Source organism: Ornithorhynchus anatinus, chromosome 8, assembly GCF_004115215.2.
Source record: "Ornithorhynchus anatinus isolate Pmale09 chromosome 8, mOrnAna1.pri.v4, whole genome shotgun sequence".
Lineage (NCBI taxonomy): Eukaryota > Metazoa > Chordata > Mammalia > Monotremata > Ornithorhynchidae > Ornithorhynchus > Ornithorhynchus anatinus.
Genome location: NC_041735.1, coordinates 21,152,304 through 21,172,815, shown reverse-complemented (window position 1 = coordinate 21,172,815; position 20,512 = coordinate 21,152,304). Strand labels below are relative to the sequence as shown.

The following is a 20,512-nucleotide window of genomic DNA, read 5'->3' as shown; positions in this document are numbered from 1 at the left end:
GCCTCTGAGAATTTAGTTTGGGGGAAATTATTCTTTGTGAATTTTTTCTTCCTAAAGCATCTCGTTCCAAATGTTGGGGCGTTTCAAAAGTAGCCACGTACTTAATGTGCTTTTATCAGACTTCAGCTGAAATATTTTGTCGGTCCCTTGTCACTAGAGATCAACAGGATTGACCCGTAATGCAGAAAGCCTGAACTTTATAGAGGATTGAAAAACAGAAGTAGATGTTGTTCTCGCTATTTGTGTCCACTCTAGTGATACTGGCTTATTCCAGAGAGCATGTCTGTGTATTCCTTGGCTCTCTTCATTCATTCAGTCGAATTTGAGTGCTTACTGTGTGCAGAGCACTGAACTAAGCGCTTGGGAGAGTACAATATAACAATAAACAGACACATTCCCTTCCCACAGTGAAGTCTCTTCTCATCCCCATTATAATTTGCAATGGTCCTGATAGGCTTCTTTAGCCCAAACCACTCAGTAAATCAGCTGAACAGGGACTGAGTCTGAGGATTCAAGAACTGAGGCTTTGGGAATTGTTTGATGAGCTAACCGAGGCCCAGAGAAGTGAAGTGACTTGCCCAAGGTCACACAGCAGGTAAGAGGCAGAGCAGGGATTAGAACCCAGTTCCTTTGGACTCCCAGGCCCCTGCTCTACCCACTAGGCCACCCTCCTTTTCTGTGTCTTCTAAGAACACAGCCCTGTATGGCAGAAGCCCACTTCCACTCAAATGACTTCTTTCTTTACAATGTAGGTAACGATGTTCCACTCCTCAGGTGCTTCCCTCTAGTGATTCTTCCCCATCGGATGGCGTGTGTCGTCTCCCCCCACCCCTCCGTCCGTCTCCACCACTGAAGCCACATTCCTAGTACAGTAATGGACGCAGACTGAATTTGAGGTTGTTAGGTGCTGCCCGACAACCTAGACTCAGGCTCACAGGCAGTAAAAGGAAGCTTCCTTTTCACTTGTTGCTCAGCCGACTTTTGAAAGGAAGGCGTCTGTGGGCTGTCCCAGCAAAAGACACAAACACAGAATTCCCTCTCCAGTCAAGAGTGGGAAGCAGCATGGCCTACTGGATAGAGCCCGGGCCTGGGAGTCAGAAGGACCTGGGTTCTGATACCGGCTTCACCACCTGTCTGCTGTGTGACCTTGGGCAAGTCACTTCCCATCTTAGGGCCTCAGTTGCCTCATCTGTAAAATGGAGAGTACAGCTGTGAGCCCCATATGGGACACACTGTGTCCAATCTGATTAGCTTGTAACTACCCCTGTGCTTAGTACAGTGCCTGACACCTGGGTGCTTAACAAATACCATTAAAAAAAACAAAGTGCTGGATGTGACATAGGGTGACCGAGGGGAAGGGCATCCCATGAATCTACTGTACCTCCCATCAGTACGTCCTGACCTTTGGTCGTCAGAATACTCATGAAAGAAACTCTAAACCTTGTCATGAGAGCAGCACCAGCTCAGTTATGGAGAGCAATTTGGTATGTAAGTGCTTACTGTGTGCTAAGTACTGTACTAAATGTTGAAGTAGATACAAGGTAATCAGGTCAGACCCAGTCCCTATCCCCTGTGAGGTCCACTAATGCCAATTGCTGCTGGACCTGCCAATTATCCAGAATCCTTAGCCTGAGAAATGCTTATGTTCAGAAAGCAGAGCCTCTTAGTTCCAGCCCAATCCCCTCTCTCCTCAGGGAATTCACCGGCCCACAGAGTAGCCCTGCCTTTAACCTTAGGTCTGGAAATGGACTATTGCAGAAGAGTAATCCTAGAGATCACTCTACAGGTGGCACCCATGAAAGCCTTTGCTCTGACTCTTTGCCAAAATACTTTCTGGCTGCATCCCAGAAGAAGCACTGCCAAGGAGGGAAAGGGCAGTCTGTGGCCTAGATCTTCTTGGGCAAGTATGAATTTTGATTAACAATCAATGGGATGATATCTTGATGTCTGCTAGGATGCTGGCTGAGCCTTACCCAATTTGTTTCACACAAGGACCACCCAGTAACCCCTAAGCCACTCACTTAAACCTGACGATAATTTGGCATATCATAGATTTCGTTTGCCTGAGCCAGTCCTTTTTTCACCCCATTGAGAGGTCTGGTGCTTTCTGCCATCAGTTGATTAGTTTTATTTATTAAGCGCTTGCTCTGTGCAGAGCACTGTACTAAGCCCTTAGGAGAGTACAATACAATAGAATTAATGGAACCATTCCCGGCCTGCCCATAATGAGCTTACAGCCTGCCATCTTGATAGTTCAGTGCATAAAAGCCCATTGTAGGACCATAAAAGTATACCTAAGAGGAAAAAATACCCAAGGTCCTCCCTGAAACTCAAGTGCCATTATGCTAAGTAAATAGGTTCAATATTTAGAATTTTTAGGAAAAACTCAGTACTCTTTTAAGGGAAGAAACTCCATAGTGTTAACTCTGCTGCCTTGTTTGGCATTTTTATATGGTATCTGTTAAGCACTTGCTATGTGCCCCGCACTGATCCAGGTACTGGGTAGATACAAGCTAATAAGCTTAGGCACAGTCCATATCCTTCATGGAGCTCACAGTTTTAATCCCCTGGTGAGGGACCTGAGGCACAGAGAAGTTAAGCAACTGGCCCAGAGTCACACAGCAGACAGCTGGCAGAGCTGCGATTAGAACCCAGGTCCCTCTGACTTCCAGGCCTGTGCTCTTTCTACTAGGTCACGCTGCATCTCAGCAATGGGCCACTGAGAGCCCAGCAGTTCCTTTAGAAATAGAGGATGTTAGCTTAATTTATTGAAATACCTTCAGTTTGTCTATAGCACGGGATCCAAGTTTCTGCAGAGTCCCAGGTTAAAGAATTCTTTGTCTAGTCCTTGCATCCCCAGCCCAGTAGGCATTCAGGCATCCTGGTAAGAGCATTCCCTAATTCTTCAATAACATTCCAACCCAAACATGTCATGAAAACAGAACTGCCAGTAAGAAGGCTCTAAGCAGTTATTCTTTGGATGGCAATGGATCAAACTTGTTCCAGGTAATTCCTCACAGCCATTTCCCACTTGAACCAGGAGAAAAGTAACCTACACAACTTGAAAATGACTTGTCAATAATTACATAGTAAGTTGGGACCCAAGCCAGAAAGATGACTCGATGCCATTTGCATTTTTTCCCTCAGCCTCTTTGTCCACCGAGCTGCCCTCCGGATCAGCGAGAAAATCTTTACTTTTGAGCCATCCCAAAATCTTCCCGTCTGAGCTAAAAGATGAGATATTTTCCCAGATTTAAAGATCAAAAGTGCAAATTTTCTCCAACTTAAAGCTTTATGATAGTCCAGATGTTTTCTGTCGGATTTCCATCTTCCCTAGTCCTTGAGGGCAGGGATCATTCATTCATTCAATCGTATTTATTGAGTGCTTACTGGGTGCAGAGCACTGTACTAAGTGCTTGGAAAGTACAATTCAGATCTTGTTCAGTTCAGATCAGAATCGTGTCAGTTAACTACTATATTCTCCCAAGTGCTTAGTACAGTGCTCTGCACACACAGTCAGTGCTCAGTCGAGTCCGTTGCTTGACTGATCTTCACAACTAACTTCTTGAGTGTCTACAGTGTAGCTAACCCTGGATTTCTGTTTAAAATGGAGGACCTGCCCTGTACTTTCGAGTTTGTCATCTAAAAATCATAATTGGGATATAATATCTGGGATCTTAGTACAGTACCAAGTAGTGTACTAGATGCTGTGGTAGACATAAGATAAAATCAGGTCAGATACAGTCTCACATAGGGCCCACAGTCTAGGAGGGAGAAGAGTATGGAATCCCCATTTTACAGATGAGAAAATCGAAGCCCAGAGAAGTTAAGTGACTTCACCAAGGTCATTCATAAATAGGTGGCAGAGCTGAGATTAGAACCCAGCTCCCAGGGCTGTGTTTTTTTCCACCAGGCCATGCTGCTGCTTAATCAAAAGGGGAGGAGGCAAGAAAGAGTGACAATTGCTGTTCAGGTTTCCCTCACTTTATGATGTGGAACTCTATTTGGAGAGGTTAAATTGAGAGAAATCAGTACATTTATAGGCTACTGCGAATTGAACTTTAATAGAACGATGACCACAAATTTAATGTATTTTCTCTTTTTAGTCCTTCACTTGAACTTGTAGGGCACTTCATTTTATTTTTACTATTTACCACAAAAATGCAAAGTTTTTCATCCAAACCAGCAGTGGTGGAAAATGACTCCAAAATAGCTGTTGGAAGAGTTTAGAGTCAGAGGATTAGCCAAAAGCATTGCAAAACCCCCCCCCCAAACCCCAACCAAACAAAACCTTCCAAATCACAAGAAGCAAGTGGAAATTTCTCTTTAATGACTTTTTTTTTTGGTGGAAATTCATTCTGTTGACATCATTGGAAATTCAACAGCTCTTCAAAATAAAGGTGTAAATTCAGATAATGTTTAGAGGCCTTGCACCAAACAGGAAGACCCTGCTGAGGGTGGAATGTGTGGTATTGGTCACAGGTGTACAACTCAGAAATTGCAGCTGTGGCCCTTCTTTTGCCAGCCAAAAGTGTGTGCAGAGATTTAGGATCTGATGGAGGAAATGGCCTCACTATGTCCAATTCCGACCTCCTACCCAAGTCCCGCCCTGCCTCACTTAGGAGCCCTAAGCATCTTCATCCACCTTGAGTCACTTCCCTGACCTTGAGAGCAAGAGGAGGGTGAGATTTTATCCGTTTATCTGCCCATATCAAGAATGTGAGTGCTCACTCCTCTTGCACTTAAGTAATAGTAATGATGATGGTTTTTGTTAAGGGCTTACTATATGCCAGGCACTGTTCTAAGCACTGGGGTAGATACAGGTCAATCAGGTTGTCCCACATGGGGCTCACAGTCTTGATCTCCATTTTATAGATGAAGTAACTGAGGCACAGAGAAGTTATGTGACTTGCCCAAAGTCACACAGCTGATAAGTGGCAGAGCCGGGATTAGAACCCACGACCTCTGACTCCCAAGCCCGTGCTCTTGCCACTAAGCCACGCTGCTTCTCATGAACTCATCTATAAATTATTTATATTAATGTCTGTCTCCCTCACTAGATTTTAAGGCCGCTGTGGGCAGGAAACATGGCTACCAATTCTGTTGTACTCCCCCAAGTGCTTAGTAAAGTGCTCTCGGCACCCAATAAGCACTCAGTACCACTGATCGAGAAAGATTGGGATAGAATTGGTAAGATTTTGGCAAGAAGGAGGTTTTTGGTGACCGTGGAGAGCAGTCTCAATGGAGTGAAGGGGGCATAAAGCAGATGGAGGAATTTGCTTGGGATTGGGAGGAGGGAGATAGGACCGTAGCTGGAAGGTGAAGTGGGATCCCCAGAAAGCTGTTTTTAGAGATGTGGGCTTGTTCAAAGGCAGAGGGGAGAGAGCCGTTAGAGAGAGAAAGGAAGAAAAGCCGACACAAGTGGTTTTAGTAAATGGGAAGGAATCGAGTCAGAGGTGCAGGTGAAGGGGGTAGAATTTTGACATTCTTGATACGAGGTGCTTAGGAACACTCATCAAAAATAAAAGCCATGGCCTGTGCCTCGAGGATCATACACTAATAATAATAATAATGTTGGTATTTATTAAGCGCTTACTATGTGCCGAGCACTGTTCTAAGCGCTGGGGTAGACACAGGGGAATCGGGTTGTCCCACGTGGGGCTCACAGTCTTAATCCCCATTTTACAGATGAGGGAACTGAGGCACAGAGAAGTTAAGTGACTTGCCCACAGTCACACAGCCGACAAGTGGCAGAGCTGGGATTCGAACTCATGAGCCCTGACTCCAAAGCCCGTGCTCTTTCCACTGAGCCACGCTGCTTCACTATATTATTAAGCATTTCTTATGCCCTTCATACCTGCTGAGTGCTTATGCCATCTTTTGAATTAGTAAATCAGCTTTCATGTAGGTCACCATTATCCCCATTTTGGAAAAAAAAATAATTTCTCTATCTCTCCCCCATTTTTGCCCAGTTTAAAGAAACTTTGTATGAGGCAAAACGAGGGCAGACCTGAAAATGAGTGGGATCTACATTTTAACAGTATAAACTTCAGTCTCATTTTTAAACAGAAAGAGCTTCCCAACCCATGGGATATTTTTATGCATATTGGCTAACAGTCATTGACTGGGCCTGTAAGGGGATTTTTTGACTTTGAAATCACATGCTAATGAGTGCCCACTTTGACAGCTGCTGCCTGGGGTACTGATATTCTATCCACTCTTTTTTTTTTTTCTTCCCCCTCCACTCTTCTGTCAGTCAGGACTGGAGCATGGACTTGGACGGGCCCTGGAATGCTAGCTGTCAATCAAACTGTGCTGACTAAAGTAGGATTTTAGGAGCCTGATAAAGTGGTCACTGGCTCCTGAAACCTTTCCCTGGTCTGCCTGATGCATCCCCCGTAAATATGGAAGGCAAACACAAGCTCGATTTGGGCAGGAAACATGTCTGCTAATTCTACCGTATAGTTCTTTTCCAAGTGCTTGGTACAGTGCTCTGCACTTAGTAAGCGTTCAATAAATACCATTGATTGATAGATCAAACGGACAGCCACGTAAATCTATTCAAAAATACACTTACCCCACGCAGCCTCAACCACTCTGTCATACAGGGTCAGGGTGGCCACAGCAAGTGGATACAGGGAAGCGGCGCGTGGCCTATTGGATAAAGCACAGGCCAAGGAGTCAGAAGGACATGCATTCCAATCCTGGCTCCGCTGTGTGACCTTGCGCAAGTCACTTAACTTCTCTGGGCCTCAGTGACCTCATCTGAAAAATGGGAATTTTGACCGTGAGTCATATGTGGGACAGGAACTGGGTCCCAATTACCTTGTATCTACCCCAGCGCTTAATACAGCACCTAGCACATAGTAAGTACTTATCCTGTATGTACCCCAGCATTTAATACAGTGCCTGGCAAGCAGTAAGCATTTAAATACCATTTTTAAAAGATCTGGTTACTCTTACTCCTTAAAGAGGGGTCCCAGGGATAGTTGGGGGCACAAGTGGGAAATCTGTGTTTTTAGCTGCAGCCATAATTTAGCTTAGCCTTTGCAAAATGTCCCCAGCTATCTCGTCCAGGGCCACGTTGGATCGATAGCAAGTAATTAAGTTGAATTGGAATGCTGTCAGTGTGTGGGTACCGGAGGCAAAGGCCATTCCCCTGGAGGGCGATGAGGCAGGATGAGGTGCCAGGGGTCCTGAATGGCCCCTTTGGGAGCTGGGTAAATGGGGCCAGAGGGTGCAGGAGAAAGTGGCCCCCGCCTCCCGATTCCCTAGCCCATGAGAAAAGGGGCACTCTGAGATGGGTGAGTATTAAGTATTGGGCCCTTACCCTGTGCAGGCTGGGTAGAAGAGTACAGATTGGGTAGGAGAGTACCCAATCTATCAATCAGTGGTATTTATTGAGCACTTATTTTGTGCAGAGCACTGTTCTAAGTGCTTGGGAGACTGCAGCCCAAGAGAATTAGCAGGCACGTTCCCTGTCCGTTAAAGTCTCTCTCCCCCTCTAGACCTTAAGCCAGTTGTGGGCGGACAATGAGTCTGCTTGTTGTTGTCCTCTCCCAAGTGCTTAGTACAGTGCCATGCACACAGGCACTCAATATATACGATGGAATGAATGAAAACCCTGATGTCTGGCCCCGAGGAGCAGAGTCTGGCGGGTTGGTGCAGAGGGATCAGGGTGTCCCTCCCTCCCTGCCACCGCCCTCTGACCCTCGCTGCTGCAGCCCCCCGCCAGTTCTCTTCAGCCCCCAGGCCCACAGGCTCCCCGGCTCTTGGGGCTCCGGGGCCTCTTGGCTTCCTGGGCCCGGCCCTGGGAAACCGGTTCTCCTTGGGAAAGCCTGGCGCAGCCCACACCGGTGCCCGTGTCCGTGCCCAGACTGAGAGCCGTCGGCCCTCCCGCACCGGCCCAGCCGCCCACCTCCTCCCCCAGCCTTCTTCCTCGTCCTCCCTCTCCTCCTCCCCCCTGCCTTATTCCCCCTCCTCCCCGTCTTCCTCCCCCTCTTCCCCAGCCCCTTTACATTCATTCATTATTAAGCCCTTACTGTGTGCAAAGCACTGTACTAAGCATTTCCCCCTCCTTCTCCAGCCCCCTTCCTTCTCCTCCTCCTCCAGCCCCCTTCCTTCTCCTCCTCCTCCAGCCCCCTTCCTCCTCCTCCCTCAACCCTCTTTCCCCTCCTCCCCCAGTCCCCTTTCCCCCTCCTCCCCCAGCCCCTTTCTCTGCCATCTACCCCATACCAGCCCTCTTTCTCGTCCTCCTCCACCCTTTTCCCCCTCCTCCATCCCTCTCCTTCCTCCTGTTTCCCCTTCTCCGCTTCCTCCCCCATCCCAGCCCTCTTTCTCATCCTCCCCCAGCCCTCTTCTCCCTACTGTCTCCCCAATCCTCCTCCTCCTCCGGAGAAGGGGTCTTGGGGTGAGGGGAAGCGGGGTAGGGTTTGGAGGGGCATCTCCTACCCCGACCTTGCTGTGGCTCCTTTTCGGGGTGGGGGGGAAAGGTGCGGCCCCGGGCTCCCTATGGACCAGGGCTGGAGGGCGGGGGTCTTTGCCTAAGGCATTGACACTTCATGGATGAATGGATGGATAGATGGATTGCCTCTCACTGGGAGCAGGCCCCAGGTCCAGCTAGAGGAGGAAGGGGAAGAGGATTCTTGGGTAAGGTTCAGCCGCCTGACTTCATTTCTTTCGCTTCTTCTGTAAACACAAAGTGAAAGTAAAGGGGGTTAACAGGAAGCCTTGGCGGCCCATCCGCCCCCATCCCCGCAGAGCCTTGCCCCGCCCACCCCCTCTGCAATCCCCCATCCAAGAGCACCCCAGGCTTCAGGTCCCTGGAATCAGATCGAGGTCCAGTATACTGCAAGAAACTCTCGTCGGAAGATGACATTGCCCCGGAAGACCGGGGCTTGGGAGTGGGAGGAGCAGAAAGTGGTAGCTTGAGGTTTCCTGGAAACGACTTATTCACGCTGCAAATACAGCCAGCAAAGGTTAGTTCTCCTTAGGGTCCTCTAGAAATGAATCCTACAGACGGTAACTTGAGCTAGATACTTAGCACTTTTTAGGTATACCAACATGCTTTCCGGGGAGCTCATCGATCCTTTCCTAAAAGGAATGAAATCCTAGATGCACCGAGTTTGAAAACAAATGCTGTGTTTATCTCGGTTGCCGCAGCCTTAGTGTCTGGAAGTCTGCTAGTTAAATGTGATCTTTATGAAGCAAGTCTCAAGGCGTGGCGCCTGGCCTGCCTGTGAAGTTGAGGTGTGGAGCGAGCCTTTTAAATTATCTCCTGGTGATGTAGTTTTAAGTGTGTTTCCAAACCAGCAGAGGATCAGGTAATACCTCCTGGGAAACGATCAAGAAGGGCAGCATTCTGCTTTAGAATTGCTCAACCCTTCTGGGTTGGCTTGAATAATTCCGTCCACAGTAAGCACTCAATAAATACGATCGATTGAGTCCGACCTCTCGAAGGTAAGAGAATGCTAGCGTTCAGATCGGGTGCATTTTTACTGGCAGTCGCCTGCTTTTCTGTAGTCAGAGAATGGCAAACTACAGCCAACCCTGATTTGGTATCGTTTTGTTGGGTTTTGTTTCCTGGTTGTTGGAGATAGAATATTTATAAACAAAAAGCTTGTTTGGCCCATGGAGGGAGCGAGATGTGGAGTGAAGTTTCTTCATTAGTCTAAAGATTTGCTCATGTCTCATTTTGATTTTCTTTGTTCCCTTTCTAAGGAAACTCCCTTGTTGGTTGAAGACTTTTTAACACATTAACGTGGGTGACAGTGTTCATTTTCTTAGCTGGCATTTATGTGTCAGCCTTTATGGTACTTTTTATACTTATATTTTTGCTATTGGGACTTGTGTGATTTTTAGATGGGGGCATACTTTATGGCATTTGTTAAGCACTTACTATGTGTCAAGCACTGTTCTAAGCACTGGTAGATACAACTTAGGTTGGATATAGTCTCTGTCCCACATGGGGCTCACAATCCAAGTAGGTGGGAGAATACTGAATCTCCATTTTACAGTTGAGGAAACTGAAGCACTGAGAAGTGAAATGACTTGCCCAAGGCCACACGGCAGGCAAGTGGAGGGGTTGAAATTAGGATCCAGGTCCTCTGGCTACCAGGTCAGTGCTCTTTCCACTAGGTTCACTGCTTCCCCCTGAAGTTCAGTGCCCTGGAAACAGGGGCATGGCCTAGGGGCAAGAACCCGGGCTTGGGAGTCCGAATACGTGGGTTCTAATTCCATCCCTGCCACTTGTCTGCTGTGTGACCTTGGGCAAGTCCCTTCACTTCTCTGTGCCTCAGTTACCTCATCTGTAAAATGGAGATTAAGGCTGAGCCTCACATGGGACAACCTGATTACCTCGTATCTTCCCCAGCGCTAAGAACAGTGCTTGGCACATACTAGGCACTTACTAATTACCATTATTATTATAAGGGCTCAATAAATACGATTGAATGCGTCAACTTAAAAAATATCATCTTGCCATGGAGCAGTGTGTGTTACAGCGGATATCAACCTAGCATGTACTTTAAAAAATCATACAAAGTGCTTTACTGGGCTTCCCCACATCTGCTAGTGTTGTAACTGATGCATTTGACAACAGTGAATATCAGCCAGAAGAATTCTGTCACAGTCTAATTTCATTTAGACGCAGACATGCTTTTTTCAGGTCTCGGGCATGAGGTTCATTTTGAAAAGTAAGGAAACAAAACGTGTTTCTTACCAGTGTGGCAGTCAGAGATGGAAAGCGGTGAACATCATACATTGAGAGAGGGACAAAGAAGCCTTGAGATTTATTGTTGCTTGATGTCCTGGCTCCCAAATGCCTCCCCTGTCTCTAGCATGAGCACAGGTGCTGAAAGCTGAGATTGTCTTTGGTATTACTGAGCGCTTACCATGTGCGGAGCACTGTACTAAGTGCTTGGAAGAGAACGAGACAAAATAATTAGTCAAGTTCCTTAACCGTAAAGAGCTTACAGGCTTGATTCTGGTTCCGGTCCTGCAGGTAAAGCTGGGCGGCCACCGATGGGGAAGAGAATAACCCGCCCTCCAAAGGTCTTTAAATTCAGTCCCTCTTTTCTGGGATTTGGGAGGAACAGCATTAGAGTTATGGAGTGTTTAGGATGGCAGCCCAGACAGTGACAAATCCTAGATATGTCTACTTGTTTTTAAAAGATGGGTGATCTGTATTTCAGTCAATGGTGTTTATTAAGCAGTTGCTTGTGCAGAGCACTGTACTGTAAAGTGCCTGGAAAAGTACAGTATACTAGAGTTGGTAGACATGATCCCTGCCCTCAAGAAGCTTACAATCCCGCAGGGAGAGACAGATAAAATAAATTACAGGAAGGGAAAATAATAGGTTAAAAGGATACTTAAGTGTTGTGGGCTGGGGCTATTTTTTCCTCTTAAGCCTCCTTTTTTTTTTCTGGTTCGTGAAAGACAACCTGGATAAGTTGATCTGAAACTGAGTAAAATGGACTTTTTTTCTTTCTTTCCTGTTGTGTCCTATGGTGACAGGAGTGCCCTGTCACTTTTTTAGTATTTGCTAAGCCAGACTCTGTGCTAAACACTGAGGTAGATACAAATTAATCAGTTTGGACACAGCCTCTGTCCCACTTAGTGTTCTCAGTCTTAATCCCCATTTTATAGATGGTTACAGAGGCACAGAGAAGTTAACTGGCCCAAGGTCACACAGCAGACAAGTGGCAGAGCTGGGATTAAAACCCAGGTCCTTCTGATTCCCAGGCCCTTGCCCTATCTATCCACTGGGCCATACCACGTTTCTTGTCATTGCACATCTCTCCCTAAGATCTGAGTTTTAAGTTGGTTTTGGCTCTCTCCCGGGTATTTTTTAGTCTCACATGGATTCATCCAATAGTCCAGTTTTCCTTCCTATTACTAGTAAACTTATAACCAAGTTAGCTATAGAAATGAGCTACTTTTTATTCATCCTAGTTTTACTTTACTAATGGAAGGAATAAATAAAGTTAATGATGAAAATAAGAGAAAATGAGTTAAATGGTAGATATGTCAACAGAATGATATTAAAGGGCTCTTTGGTTTTAAATATTTAAATTATATCCTTATTCCCAGTTGTATCCAAAGTATACCTATTAAAAAATCTGAAAACAACTAGTACAGTTATAGTCATTAAAAATCCACTAGACCACCTCCCGTACATCTCAAAATGGAAACATAAAGTCATACAACGTAAGCCTCTGGACTTGTCCAATTTTCAGATCATTAACTATTTAATAAACCCATTCACTTCCTAATGAACTGGGCATGACAAATATACAGGAGTAGCGGAAGAACTCAGCATTTCATAACTTATGTTGAGCACTACATTTATGACAGTTGAATTAAGTTTTTCATTGTAAAGTCCATATCTATAGTCATTGTAGGGAAATGGGTTGTGGTGGTATTAATTAACTATCCTAATACATAAGTTTATTTTAAAAAAAAGAAAGCCTACAAATTTTCACTAGCCTTTTGCCTCTAGATTTACAGGGATTGTATTTACCAACTCTGTACCCTTCCAAGTACTTAATACAGTGCTCTGCTCATAGTAAGCTCTCAGTAAATCGATTAATTGCCAGGTTTACCAATATGATAGTGATGTAGAAATATTTTGAAGGAATTCATCACTGGTGTTTTGGCGTGCAGTTTAAATGTATTTTATGTACGACTATAGCTCTCTACTTGTCTTCAGCCTTATTATTTGGAACCCGGCAACCCTTGCTAAATTGTGTAACTTACTCATTATTAGTAAGATATTTATAAGGCAATGAGATCTTTGTCCTTGTTTAAACTCTCCACCTTCTGTTGGAATAATCAGTTTTGCCCCCACATAAAATATTGTAATGGGTTAGTATTTCATCATAGTCAATCAATGTTATTAAAATGTGATTAAAATGCTTTGAAGGGAGAAACAATATAAGTTTTGAATACGGTAGTTATGCCCTTAAGGAAACCTGTAAAATAAGTCTAAAAAGACTGAAAAGAAACCTAAAAAATACCTTAGGCTCTTTGTGCAGGGAAATTGCATACCATCGAATAAGAGGTGATCTATGAAATATCATTTGTAAAATTTTCATGTATTTTTCTTTAGTTTTCCATGTGAAGAAAATATTAACATTTTGATCTTCAAAGCATATTGCTAATACTGTATTCAGAAGTAGTTTATAATAATAGTAATAATAGTATTTAAGTGCTTAGAACATTGCTTGACAGAGTAAGCACCAGGGAAGATACAAAATTATCAGCTCAGACATAATCCATATCACACACAAGGCTCACAATCTCGGTGTAGAGGGAGAACACACATAAAATCCCCACTTTGAGGATGAGGTAACTGAGGCATAGAGAAATTAAATGACTTGCCCAAAGCCACAGAGCAAGCAATTGGCAGGCGAGATTAGAACCCAAGTCCTCTGACTCCCAGGCCTGAGCTCTTTACACTGGGCCACACTGTCCCTCAAAGAAACCATATTTAACTCACTTTCATAAAATTCAGTGGAGACCATTACAACAGGCTCCAGATTTATTAATTACAATAAATTGATTCACTTAAATTCTCTTCACTAATATCTGCAGGTAAAGAAAAATTCTGTCTCTAAATCCAGCAGTAGCAGTTAAGTGATTAAATGTTTGATTTCTATTTTGACCCCATTGTGTAAACAGAAATCCAATTTTGAGTCCCTTGTTAGTTGTTAAAAAAAAATAATACCTTCCCTCCCCCCACCCCAAGGTTGTCAGAGGATCTCTGATATTGAATGATGGGGTTTTTCACAACCCGGTGTCCAGAGACGGTGCTCTTTGGTGAGATATGTGGCTAATCAAATAGTGATGGTGATGTCACAAACCATCCCGTGTTTTCACAAATCATCCAGTGATGTCAAGCAGGGCTTAGGCAGGAGATCGTTGAGTGAGAAGGAGGAGGAGGGAGTCGGGAGAAAAGTCCAGGCACCTCAAAAACTAACAACTCTTCAAGCCTCGTACAGCAGACGTTTCTAAAGGTGAAGTCCAATTCTTTTATGCCTCTTGTGAAGTTTTAAAACGTTTTCTATTGCTGCAGAATTTTAAGACAATGTAGTTTTTTTTTCTGGTCATAATGGCAGAACTGAACTTTCTATGGCTTATCGGGCTTTTTTTTACAAGTTACGAAGCCTGCAGGTTTGCCAACATGAGATTGGTGGGTGGTGATCTTCGTAGTGTTGGCTGGAATATTTTGAATACTCTTTAAATGTCACCCCTTCTCACTTTTTATTATTGCTGTTGATAGGAGTGTCCTCTTGGCTTGTTATTACTAAGAACGCTCTCCCCGTGAATGTTCAGTGTAGCCAAAAAGATGAACTTACAATTTACTCAACTATAGCCTGAGCTAACTGGTCTTTTGCTGGAGGCCATTGTCTCTGCGTCTTAGGCTTGTTGTTGCTTGTCTTTTGTTCGTTTTTTCCTTTCAGCCTTTGGACAGACAGCGAGGTCACATTCACTCAGCCTGGTGATGGCTCTGGAATTGTACATTCTGGGCAGAAAAACAGACCCATAACATTTTCATAGAACCTGATGGGAACTCGAGAAAAAGGGACATAAATGCCATTAACTGGATCAGATGGAGTGATTCATCCAGCCCAGTATTCTGTTATCATCTGCAGCAGCAAAATACTTGGAGGAATGTGTGTCTGTTAGAGCCGCATCCCAACTTTTCTCTCTACGGCACTAACTTGACCTCTAGTCACCCAGTATGGGCCTCTCATCCATGAATTTATCCAGACCCTCTTAGAACATAGAACAATACTTCTGTGCTCACCCCATCTGCACCGTTCATGATTTTGTAAACAAAATCTCCTGTCAACCTTCATCTCTCCAGATTGAATCATTCAAACGGAATCACCTTTTCGTTATACAGTCACTAAGCCCTGCTGCTGGTCCTAGGGGAAGGTCACTGTTCTGGAAATCAGAAGGCCTGGGGTTCTTGACCCATTTCTGCCTGTAACTGGCCAGTCGGCAATGTACTGCAACCCTGCCCTCCTATCTCTCTTTGCCCTCCGTGCCCCAGCAGGAACAAGACTGGCAGCGATGAGAGAGTCCAAGCGGTGTGGCTCAAGCCACAGACGTTGTAAAATCAATTCTTTGGTGCAGGTTCTCCAGCCCGATTCTCATCCGTATTTTCCTGATGGGAGACTCCATCCTTCTATTTATACAGAAGCTGATCCTGCCCTCCAATATCATTTTCATTACTCTTGGTTACGATGTTCCTTATTCAGTTATATATTGTGATTTTTAAGATGTCAATGTCTATTAATATTATAAATTAATATTAATATTGAGTGCTTACTGTGTGCAGAGCACTGTACTAAGTGCTTGGGAAAGTAGACTGCAACGATAAACAGTGAGATGTGACCAGAACTGCTTGTACTTTGCAAGTTCAGCTGTACTTTGGTTTTATATATTTGTGATAATGCCCTGCATTTTATTGACCAGAATCATGAGGGCCTTACCCTCCTTCCCCACCCCCCTATTTCTGAGCAACAGAAAGTTCACCCAGCACAGAGAGACTTGGTATGATGATAGCCCCTGGCAGGTAGAGAAGCAGTGTGGCCTGGGGATCAGAAGGACCTGGGTTCTAATCCCAACTCCACCACTTGTCTGCTATGACACTTCACTTCTCTGCCTGTTACCTCATTTATAAAATTACGTTTAACACTGTTAGTCCTAAGTGGGACATGGATTGTGTCCAACCCGATTAGCTTGGGTTTAGTATAGTGCCTGGTATATAGTAAGTGCATAATAAATACCAAAAAAAAAAAAAAGAACTTGGTGATCTATTCAGGGAAGGCCAAATCACTTGCTGGAACTACAAGTTCTTTTTAATATGCTCATATCCGCTACAAGGTGTGTATTGGAGAAGCAGCATGGTGTAGTGGATAGAACACGGGGCTGAGAGTCAGAAGGTCATGGGTTCTTACCCTGTCTCTGCCACTTTTCTGCTTGGGCAAGGCACTTCACTCCTCTGTGCCTCTGTTACCTCATCTGTAAAATGGGGATTGAGACTATGAGCCCCAAGTGGCCCCAGGGACTGTGTCCAACCCAATCTGCTCGTATCCACCACAGCGCTTAGTACAGTACCTGACACATAGTGCTTAACAAATACCATAATTATTATTATTACAACTATTCATCACCCATTTTAGCTAGAATGGAGTTAGGAAACATTTGTCCCACAATGCAAGCTATTTTGGATACTGCACACCTTGATGTCCAAAGGAACTGTTCATGTGAGCCAAACTTTGGAAGGGTTACTGTAGCATAAATTTTCCTTAGTGAAGGGATATGCAAGAATGCATCCCCGCATTATTGGAGACCTGGATGGATACAGGATTATACAATACAGCCATCCATATGAGAAGCATTCATTATACCTTCAAAACCTTGGGATGCTTTGGCCAGGCAACTAAATCTAATTACAAAAGATTCCCCAAATATATGAAAAGCAGGAAACTGGTTTCCTTGATCAAGGAGTAAAAGATGCACTAAGAAATGAAAAGGAAACAACAGGGGCTGTTGCTACTTTATTAGTAGGATTACTTATTTTGTTCTTTTAGAGGGAAGATTTTTAGATTGCTACACTTAAGTCAGAGCAACAGGTTCAAACTGTGGTGGTGACAGAGGAAGATTCTATATCGTATTTACCAAATAGATGTCAACAATCACTGGTATTTGACAACTTGCCCCCAACAGTTCTGAAGGAGTTTTGAGGGGATGTTATCAAACTCCTGGCAAAAGGTGTAACCATTTTTTAACAAGTGGCACTGTCTCGAAAGACTAGAGGAATTACTAATGTAATTCTTTCATCTATACGAAGGGCCTAAAGCTGATCCCAGGGATTATATTCTAGTAAATCTCACTAGGAAAATGCTTTCTGTAAGGGAAAGTCTTGCCTCACAAATCTACTAGTGTTCCTTTTACAGTCAATAAATATCTGAATAGATGTAAAGAAGGAGATCTAGTGTATTTAGATTTTCAAAAGACCTTTGATGAAGTTCCACACCAGAGGCTTTTTTAAAAAACTGAGTAATCATGAGATTTGGAGGAATATTCTGCCATGGGTAGAAAACTTGGCTAAAAGATAGGATGGGAATAAATACACACAGATCAGAGTGGAGAAGAGTAAATAGTGGGGTCCCACTGTCAGTTCTAGGACTGATTTTGCTTAATAACTTCATAAATGGTCTATAAAAGGGAGTGTGCAGTGGGAGCGCCAAGGTTTCCGAGAACACATATTCTTTAGAAGCAGTGTGGCCCAGTGGAGGGAGCATGGGCCTGGGAGTAAGAAGGACCTGGGTTCTAATCCTGTCTCCGCCACTTGTCAACTCTGTGACCTTGGACAAGTCACTTCATTTCTCTGGTCCTCAGTAACCTCAACTGTGAAACAGGGATTAAGATTGTGAGGCCCATGTGGGGCAGGGACTGTGTCCAACCTGATTATCTTGTATCTACCATAATGCTAAGGACAGTGCCTGGCACATAGTAAGCACTTAACAAACACTTATAAAAAATAATCTTCCCACGTGAAGCCACTTGTCTGGTCTGTGACCTTCGGCAAGTCATTTTACTTCACAATGCCTTTGTTACCTCATCAGTAAAATGGGGATTAAGACTGTGAGACCCATGTGGGACATGTACCATGGCCAGCGTGATTAGCTTGTATGTACCCCACTGCTTAGAGCAGTGCCTGGCATAGTAAGTACTTAACAGATACCTTATTATTATTTTTGCTTCTCCAAGCAGCCTGTTTACCATCTGTCCAAGACCAAATTATGGGCTAGACTGGACAACATAGCCCATTTTACCAAATTATGGGCTAGACTGGACAACCTAGCCCATTTTTTAATGGTATTTAAGCACTTACTATGTGGCTGGTATTGTACTAAGGATTGGGGTAGTTACAGTCTAATCAGGTTGGACCCAGTCCATGTCAAAATGGGGTTCACAGTCTTAATCATGCAGTAATCTTAATCTTTACAGTAATTGGACAATAATGGCATTTCTAGCATTCCTGTGACTTCTCATGCATTGAGTGTTGGGCCAGGTATTTGTCCCACATTTGTCACGCTCCAGAAAAGCTGTAGAATTTCAGCCTGTGCAAAACCAGATGATTCTTGCATTCTGTTTTCAAACCATCACTCGTTAGCTATGAAGTTTTCCCAGCCTCCCTTGGCAGCGTATTCTTTGTTAATCACCCTTCTAGCCAAAGAGTTTAATACCTATGTCTGACAGTGCTTGCTACAATTTATCTGTTGCTTCATGTTTGACTTCTATTGGTATGGAGTATAACAGGTAGAATCATCTTCATCAAAAACCCTTCCTATAGATGGGGACGTTTATTTAAGGTACACTCCTTAGTCTTTTATTCCCCAGGCTAAGCTCTGTGTTCTTTATATGAAGAAAGGTTTGATCAACTTCTAAGCGCATGACTAATGCAGAGAATAGCAAAAGAATGATTTCCCCACGGTCTCCATTCCTTTAGGTTCCATAATTAGCTTGAACGAAGGCACATCAGGGCTATCTAGGAGGCAGAGAGGTGGTGGAGAAGAGACCAGCTGGCTCAGCCAGTGGAGATTAGTCAAGCAATCGGGCTTATCTTGGGGCCTTAGGAGCAGTTTGCTGTTCCTGGAACCAGCAATGGGTCATTCATTCAGTTGTATTTATCAAGCGCTTACCGTGTGCACAGCGCTGTACTAAGTGTTTGGGGGAGTACCGCACAACAATAAACAGACACATCCCCTCCCCAAAAGAGTCCACGTATTTGCCTGATTTTGTCAGGAAGGCAGAAAGGTGTTGGAGTCCTCTAGACTGTAAGCTTGTTGTAGGCAGGGAATGTCTGTTATATTGTTGTGTTGGACTATCCCAAGCGCTCAGTGCAGTGTTCTGCACTCAGTAAGTGCTCAATCAGTACGATTGACTGACAAGAGCTCAAGCATTTGGGTAAGGGTACCCAACCGAACCCCTTTTTTTAAAATGGTATTTTAACACTTACTAAGTGCCTGGTATTGTCCTAAGCATTGGGGTTGTAACAGGCTAATCATGTTGGATCCAGTCCATGTCAAAATGGAGTTCACAGTCTTAATCTCCATTTTACAGATGAGGCATCAGGCCCAGAGGAAGTGAAGTGACTGGCTCAAGGTCACACAACAGACAGGTGGTGAAGCCAGGGTTATAAACCCGGGTCCTGCTGACACACAGGCCTGTGGTCTTTCCACTAGGCCATGCTGCTTCTCTAGTCCATTGTACTGCTCCCTTCTATAATTGGTGATGGGTGGCATTAAGTCCTTGCCATGATTTGTTTAGTACACAGGGTGACTCCTGGGTTTTAGAGTCATCTAGCCCCTCATTGTTAATGGTTGTCCCTAGGGAAAAGGGGAAACAAAAGAAACCTATGTAAGAGAAAGGTAAAAACTCATTTCCTTTTCCTTTCAGTCCAGAGAAAATGGGAATTTTCAAGTGCTTTGCTTAGACTGGAGGCAGGTTTGGCGGGGGTGGGTGGGGGGAAGAAAAACAAACCCATTGAATGAAGATTGGGTGGGGATTGGCTCTATCTGTTGCCCAATTGTACTTTCCAAATGCTTAGTACAGCCCTCTAGTAAGCTCTCAAGAAATCCAATAGAATGAATGAAAAGTACCATATTATTTTCTTCATTTGAATATTTTAAAACAGAGATTTTTGTAGCATTCAGTAGAAAAACCCCTAACCTGATTTTTCTTTCTTTTCTGAGGCCGCAGGTCTAGTGGTCAGCTTTACCTGTAACTTTCCCCCATTTTCCCCATTTTATTGATCTCTCATTAAACAGTAATGTTTCATGTTTGCCTTGGCTGGGTATCCCAAAAGGTAATGTACCTAGAATTTTTGTTTTTATAGTATTTAAGAGCTTACTATGTGCCAGTCCCTGTACTAACTACTGGGATAGATACAAGATAATCAGTTTGGACGCCGTCCTTTTCCCACGTAGGGCTCACAGTCTTAATCCCCATTTTATCGATGAAGTAACTGAGACCCCCAAAAAGTGAAGTGACTTGCCCAAGGTCACACAGACAGGTGGCAGAAACGGGATTAGAACCCAAACCCTCTGACTCCCAGGCCCATGGTCTTTCCACTAAGGCAACGCGCTTCTCTAGAATTTAACATCCAGGTTCTTCCTCAAGCCTAGTGAACAGTTCCAAGAACCAGGCACACACCAGATTCAACTAAGCGTGCAGTTCCTCATATTGGTGACATTGTAACCATGCAGGGAGTATAATGACTGGCTCAGTTGCCACGGGGGGGCCACGTCACAGAGAAACGTCCCGAAAGGTGGTAAAAGAGGTGGGAATGGGCGTTGATCACCGCTCCTGTAGGTGCCATCTCTTCTCCCTGTCCCTGTAGCCATTTCTGCTCAACTAGAACCGCTTGTCTGCTGTGCGACCTTGGGCAAGTCGCTTCACTTCTCTGTGCCTCAGTTATCTCATCTGGAAA

At 44.4% G+C, this 20,512-nt stretch overlaps 1 protein-coding gene and 1 long non-coding RNA gene across 7 annotated transcripts in view; one reads left to right on the top strand and one right to left on the bottom strand.

Moving 5' to 3' along the window:
* The window catches only part of DLGAP4 (DLG associated protein 4), a 256,546-nt gene that overhangs the window by 190,191 nt on the left and 45,843 nt on the right, over positions 1 to 20,512 (top strand). The gene's annotated exons all lie outside the window — the stretch shown is intronic.
* On the bottom strand, positions 3,948 to 8,866 carry LOC114813721. The gene is made up of 4 exons (XR_003761451.1): positions 8,807 to 8,866; positions 8,452 to 8,688; positions 6,578 to 6,654; positions 3,948 to 4,213 (listed from the first exon to the last, which is right to left on the bottom strand). It is a non-coding gene; the product is annotated as an uncharacterized LOC114813721 (long non-coding RNA).